Source organism: Bos grunniens, chromosome X (genome assembly GCF_055505025.1).
Source record: "Bos grunniens cultivar Pamir isolate PY7600 chromosome X, Bosgru_T2T1.0, whole genome shotgun sequence".
NCBI lineage: Eukaryota > Metazoa > Chordata > Mammalia > Artiodactyla > Bovidae > Bos > Bos grunniens.
This window is the reverse complement of record NC_141194.1, coordinates 126,679,361-126,687,158: the sequence shown is the minus strand read 5'-3', so window position 1 is coordinate 126,687,158 and position 7,798 is coordinate 126,679,361.

Genomic DNA, 7,798 nt, shown 5'->3' with positions numbered 1-7,798 from the left:
GTTTGGTCAACGGTAAGCAACTTCATGAATTCCAAGGATGGGGGAGGGGAGAGGCCAAAGTGTTTAATCCCTACCACAACCCTGAATTGTCATTATTGTCACCAGACCAAACTTGGGTCCATCCATCCACAGGCAGTCAAGCCAGAATACTAACACCAGGTTGTGGTGAAGGAAAATGCAGCATTTTTCCTAAGGGTTCCAATACAAGGATGACAAGTGCATCCTACTTTAAAACCCTGAATTCCCCAGAAGGTTGCAGCATAGCATTTTTAAAGGCCAAGTGAGGGAGGCATGTGTCAGGGCCTATGATCAGCTTGTGCACAATTCTCTGCTTGGCTGGTGGTGATCAATTCTTAGGCGCCAGAAGGTCTAGGGGCTAGTGATCATGATCCTCAAGCAGTTAATTTCTTCCATTTGATTTTGGTGGGTTTAGCATCGGAAAAACTCAGGAAATTTGCATCACATAGCATCATCTAGGTACTTCAGAGAGAAACTAAAGTAAAGGATATGGGGGAGGGGTATGGCCCCATAGGGTCCTACTCAGTTCCACTGTGTCTCTCGCAGTGGCTGTGTCCCTCCGCAATTGTGGCTGCTGGTGAGTGCCCCTTCCTCTATGAATCTGTAATGACAGAAACTAGATCGGTGGTTGATGAGAAGTGGGAAGCAGGAAAGGACAGGAGGAAGAAATTACAAAGGGGCCTGAGAAGACCTGTGGGTGATGGATACATTCACTTGATTGTACTGATTGATAGTTTCAAGTGGGCATACATACTTTAATAGTTATTAAATCATATACTTTAAATATATTCCTTATATTGTGAGTCAATTTTACTTCAATAAAAGTGGCTAAAAAAATAAAATGAACATTCTCTTTTATTTCATGCCATATGCACACATTATTTGGCCAGACCAGGCAAATTCTCTCCTGTGTGCAGACAACTCCAGCGGGCCCACCTGCCTACTCTCTTGGTAGTCCTTTGCACCATGAGCAAGAAGTGCCCAGCCACCACTGCAGCAGAGCAGGGGAAACCAAAAATTATTTTGAAGTGTGTAACAGATCAAAGTGTAAAACTAAAAGAACTAAAAAACAAGGCTTAGGAGGTCTTGGCAACTTTTTAACATGCACAGATTTCTTACATAGCATCAAAAACCATGAACCATAAAGAAAACACTGATAAATTTCATCAAAATTTGAAAGAAAAGTCATCTTTGAAATACTTTGTGATACTTAACGGCAAGCCACAGAGTGGGAAAAAGTACTTTCAAAACATATATCCCTCAAATGCTTGATATCTAGAATATACCAATATAAAGCCCTCTTATTGTTGTTGTTTAGTTGCTAAGTCACGATCGATTCTTTTGCTAATGCACAGACTATAGCCTGCCAGGCTCCTCGTCCATTAGATTTCCCAGGCAAGAATACTGGAGTGGGTTGCCATGCCTTCCTCCAGGGAATCTTCTTGACCTAGGGATCAAACCCATGTCTCCGGCATTGGCAGGCAGATTCTTTACCACTGAGCGACCAGTGAAACCCATAAAGCCCTCTTACAACTCAATAATAAGTAAACAAGCTAATTTGTTAAAGGAGTAAAAGATTTGAATGGATACCCTACAAGAAAATAGATACTGAATGGCAAACACGCACATGAAAAGATACTCAGCATCATTACTTGTAAGGGAAATGCAAAAGAAATCCACAGTGAAATATCAGTACACGAGGGCGGGATGATTTGAGAGAACAGCACTGAAACATGTTTATTACCATATGTAAGGGCTTCCCTGATAGTTCAGTTGGTAAAGAATCCACCTGCAATGTAGGAGACCTGGTTGGATTTTTGAGTCAGGAAGATCCACTGGAGAAGGGATAGGCTACCCACTCCAGTATTCTTGGGCTTCCCTTGTGGCTCAGCTGGTAAAGAATCTGCCTGCAATGCGGGAGACCTTGGGCTTCCCCTGTGGCTCATCTGGTAAAGAATCTGCCTGCAATGCGGGAGACCTGGGTTCAATCCCTGGGTTGGGAAGATCCCCTGGAGAAGGGAAAGGCTACCCACTCCAGTAATCTGGCCTGGAGAATTCCATGGACTGTATAGTCCAGGGGGTCACAAAGAGTCGGACACAACTGAGCAGACACAACTGAGCGACTTTTCACTTCAGACGGGCTGGGGAGGGAGGTGGGACGGGGTTCAGGGTTGGGGAACACATGTACACCCGAGTCTGATGCATGTCAATGTATGGTAAAAACCACCACAATATTGTAAAATAATTAGCCTCCAGTTAAAACAAATTAATTTTTCAAAAAAGAATCAAACTGCCAAGGGTTGCTATTAAATGTATGTCAGTAGGTCAAGCCTACATTCAAGACTGCAATGGTCCAAGGGAGTGGATACCAAGCAGCTGGGATCACTAGGTGCACTCTTAAAGGCTGATTACCATACATGAATTGCTCAGTGATTAGTGACATATCTATATAATAGAACACTACTTAGCAATAAAAGGAATTAAATATTTACTTGCAACAACAAGGATGAATCTCAAAAATAATATGCTTATATGCACACTACTATATTTAAAATGGGTAAGAAAACAAGGACCTACAGTATAGTACAGAGAATTCTGCTCAATATTATGTAACAACCTAAATGGGAAAAGAATTTGGGGAAAAAATACATGTGTATGTATAACTGAATCACCTTGCTGTACACCGGGAACTAACATAATATTGTAAATCAACTATCAGTTCGGTTCAGTTGCTCAGTCATGTCCGACTCTTTGTGACCCCATGAATCGCAGCACACCAGGCCTCCCTGTCCATCACCAACTCCCGGAGTTCACTCAAACTCATGTTCATCAAGTCAGTGATGCCATCCAGCCATCTCATCCTCTGTCGTCCCCTTCTCCTCCTGCCCCCAATCCCTCCCAGCATCAGAGTCTTTTCCAGTAAGTCAACTCTTCGCATGAGGTGACCAAAGTATTGGAGTTTCAGCTTTAGCATCAGTCCTTCCAATGAACACCCAGGACTGATTTCCTTTAGGATGGACTGATTGGATCTCCTTGCAGTCCAAGGACTCTCAAGAGTCTTCTCCAACACCACAGTTCAAAAGCATCAATTCTTCAGTGCTCAGCTTTCTTCACAGTCCAACTCTCACATCCATACATGACCACTGGAAAAACCATAGCCTTGACTAGACAGACCTTTGTTGGCAAAGTAATGTCTCTGCTTTTCAATATGTTATCTAGGTTGGACATAACTTTTCTTCCAAGGAGTAAGCGTCTTTTAATTTTATGGCTGCAATCACCATCTGCAGTGATTTTGGAGCCCCCCAAAATAAAGTCTGACACTGTTTCCACTGTTTCCCCATTTATGTCCCATGAAGTAATGGGACCAGATGCCATGATCTTAGTTTTCTGAATGTTGAGCTTTAAGCCAACTTTTTCACTCTCCTCTTTCACTTTCATCAAGAGGCTTTTTAGTTCAAATTTAAAAAGATTAAAAAACAAAACAACAAAAAATAATATGCTTAGCACAGCAGGCTAGATTTCATAGTGTATAATTCCATTTATGTGAAACAGAATAACAAATCTATAATAGCAAAAACAAATGTAGAATGACAGAAAACAGATCAGGGGTGGACTGGGCATGAAGAGAAGGCGTTGTCTGTAGAAAGGAACTTTCTGCTGTGATGGAAATATTCGGTATCTTGATTGTGGCAATAGCTACACAGGGGAATGAATACTTTTAACAGAACTCATCAAAATGTGTTCTTATTAGCACTGCATTTCATTGTATGTTAATTATGCCTCAAACACAGGAAAAGGTGGAAGTAGGGACTCCATCAGGACCCTGGGGCTTAAGGAAAGGCCTGGCAGTGAACTCCCTGGGTGTTATTTTGCCTCTCACATATCCCCAAAAGGGCACTGGAGGAGCCTGCAATCCAGAACCATCAACAAAGAAAAGCTCCAAGAAAAGCTCTTCCCCATAACCAAGGGACTGGGAAAAGGTGGCCTAACAGAGCAGGGCACCTTTTTGCCAATAGTCACCTTCCTCCAAGTCTCTTTTCTGCAATTTCAGCAGGGCTGGGTGGGGAGCTGGTCTTCAATACCCGCTTCAACCTCCTCATGAAAATAAGAGGGCAGGACTAATCAATCCTTTGCTTTTCTACCCACTGTCAGTAGCCAATTATTATTAGTTTTTAGCTTTTATTTTTAATTAATTTTTATTGGAGTATGGTTGCTTTACAATGTTTTGTTAGTTTCTCAGTGTGCAGCAAAATGAATCAGCTGTACATATAAATGTTGCTGTTGTTTAGTCCCTAATTCATGTCCAACTCTTTTGCAACCCCATGGACTGTAGCCTGTCTAGCTCCTCTGTCCATGGGATTTCCCAGGCAAGAATACTGAAGTTGGTTGCCATTTCCATCTCCAATACATATACATATAACTTTTGTGGATTTGGGTTTCCTTCCCATTTAGGTTACCACAGAGCATTGAGTAGAGTTCCCTGTGCTATACAAGTAGGTTCTCATTAGTTATCTATTTTATACATAGTAGAGTATATATGTCCATCTCAATCTCCCAATTCATCCCACCCCCTTCCCCTCTTTGTATCCATATGTTTGTTCTCTATATCTGTGTCTCTATTTCTGCTTTGCAAATAAGTTCATCTGCATCAGTTTTCTAGATTCCACATATAAGTGATATACAGTATTTGTTTTTCTCGTTCTGACTTGCTTCACTCTGTATGACAGTGTCTAGATCCATCCACGTTTCTTCAAATAGCACATTTCGTTCCTTTTTATGTCAACAGCCAATTCTGTATCTAGCAAATACAACCTTCAGGAATGAAAGTGAAATAAATATATTCTCAGATGAAGGAAATCTAAGAGAGTTGGTTGCCAACAGACCTACCTTTAAAGAATGGCTTAAGGAAATTCATTAACTGCCAGGAGCCGGTGAGGCATTCTGCTCGTGACAAAGGTCATGAGGAAGGGGGCTCGGCATACGCAAAGGCGGGATCGAGCCTCAGGAGTCCCCCCGGATATTCTCGAGCATTTTCCCCCCAAAAAACCAGAGTCTGCCTACTTTATTGCTTTGTGCTCTCACCTCTGACTTTACTGGGGGCTGTCCCCTACCACCATCTCTCTCTCTCTGTCAAAGAGTTAACTTACAGCTCCAATGAATAAAGTTCCTGGGCAATTAGGAGTGTTTAAATCCAAACCCCTCAGATGGCTCTCTAACTCGCCTGACAAGTTTACCCGGACTCCTGCAGCTATGCATACGATTGTTTACAGTCTCCTAGCCTCCAGAGGCACGGGAAGCTTAAGATATTCAAATAGCTTAGAGCCTCTCAGAGAGTTAAAAACTGTCAGAATAAACTAGTAAAGGATTTCATTGATGAGTCAATGCTTGTTGCCAAGTTTTCACATCCCCTGAATTGTATCCTTGAATGTGTATTAATTAATAGTTGGTATATAGAAAAAAATAAGTAGTGGCCTTGGTGTTAGTAACTTTAGACCCTTAAGGTAATAAATTATTTCCTTTGTTGTAAACCCATTACACATCCGCCCTATAGGAATGCAATTTTATCTTTGGAAGATGGCACCAAACCTTAAAATAATTACTCTTAGAGAAAATAAGTCTTTGTTGATAAGTTCTTGTCAAGAGTCATAAAATGTTAGTAGGCCTTCTGGCCAGAAGATGATGTAAATCACCTAAACCCTTTGTATACGATAAATTTGCAGGAAAGAAACCTTCTTTTGATAAGAATCAAAGACTGCTGACTTTGCATCCCCTATTATCCTCTATGTGTAACTTAGGGTATAAAAGCCCCTGTTAAAAATAAAGCTACGGGCCTTGCTCCCCAACGCTTGGTCTCCCCATGTCATTCTTCCCTTTAACTTCCAGCTGAGTCTCCATCTGGAGCGCGGAACCCACCACGCTTACTAATTATGCCTGGGCTTCTAAGACCCACTCGAGAAGGTGTCTAGGGTGAGGCACCTTCCGCTATTCGAGAGGGCGCCTTCGGCCTTCGTAAGTGGTGCAAACTTCTTGAAGTTTTATTGGTCTCCCGCGTAAACCAAGCTACTCAGCCTCTTTTCTCCACTGAATTTTCCTACTGAGCTATCCTCATTCTATTATTCTTTATATCTCTAATTAGCATATAAATAGTCACCTAGGCCGTCTCTCCTTCGAATACCCTGGATCAGCTGGGGCTGGTCCCCGGCAATTAACCAGAAAGGAAATTATAACACAACAAGGATGGGTCTTTAGGAAAGAAGAGTGATAAAGTGAGTAAAAGTTAAGGCAAATAGAATACTCCTCATGAATTTTTTAAGATCATGTTTCATCGTTAAAGCAAAAACTGTACCATCATGTGATGTGAGTTCAATGTGCACAGAGGAAATAATTAAGTTATTTCTATTTAAATGTGGGAGGATAGAGGAACCAAAATGGAAGCAAAATTTTTCTACTTGATGAAGTGATTGAAATGATGATACCAGTAAACCGGGATATGTACACATGTATATTGCATTGAAAACTATAAAATAAAACAATAAAATAAACTATATGAAGAGCTATATTCAAAAGTAATTTCCAAAAAATGCTTAGGTGTCCTACAAGAAAGCAAGAAAAGGAAAACAGAGTAATGAGAAACAGAAAACAAATAATAAAGCAGCAGACTTAAGCTTAAATATGACATAATTATTTTAAATGTAAATGGTGCAGGAATAACAATTAAAAGAAATTAGCAGAGTAGATTTTTTAAAAACACCACCAAATTCTATGCTGTACACAAGAACCTCACTTCAAATTTTCATGGTGTTTTAAAGATTTATTCATTCTAAGCATAGTTTTATGCTTCTTACACACAACAAAGTAAAATTACTTTATTTTATAACATAAACAATGGTGAACTTGAAAGCAACCAAGCCTGGAACTGTGAAGGATCTTTTGTGCCATCTAGTTTAATGGCCTCATCATGGAAAACTTAGTTTAACAATATCCTAGACCAACAATTAATTTCTAGGTGATGCTAGTATACTTAAGATGGCAGTCGTCTCACTACTCCTCAAGTCTATCCATTCCCTAGGTTGACCAAGTACGGTTGCAGCCCTCCGGTCTTAATTCCAAACCATGCAATAGTACAGTGGTAATTTCATTTCTCTTGGGCCTGGTAAACTTTCAAGTATTTGAACATGCTGTCATATGTCCTTTCCAAGTCTTTGTTCTCTAAACCAGGTGTCCCCCACCTCCGGGATCTAATGCTTAATGATCTGAGGTGGAGCTGATGTGATAATAATAGGAATAAAGTGCACAATAAATGCAATGCATTTGAATCATCCTGAAACCACCCCCCAACACTGTTCCATGGAAACATTGTCTTCCACAGAATCAGTCCTTGGTGCCAAAAAGGTCTGTTGGCAACCAATTCTCTGCTGCTCTAAACCACGAATGTTTCTTTCATCCATTCATCACAAGACATGGATCCAGCTCTTTTATCACCCACATTGCCTTCCTCTGGAAACACTCCAGAAGAATGCTATTCTTAAAGTCTTAAAACAAATCTTTAAGTATTTAAAAGCATTGAAAGTATACAGAGTTTAATTTCTGACCACAATGGGATCAAACTAGAAATTAATAACAGAAGGATAGCAAGAAAGTCTCCAAATGTGTTGAAAAAAACCACACTTCTAATTAATTCTCCATAATTTCTATATGGTAACAATAAGCATGTAAAAATGTAAACTAATATATATATATATATATAAAATTTATAATTGCTTGAAAGAAAATGAATACC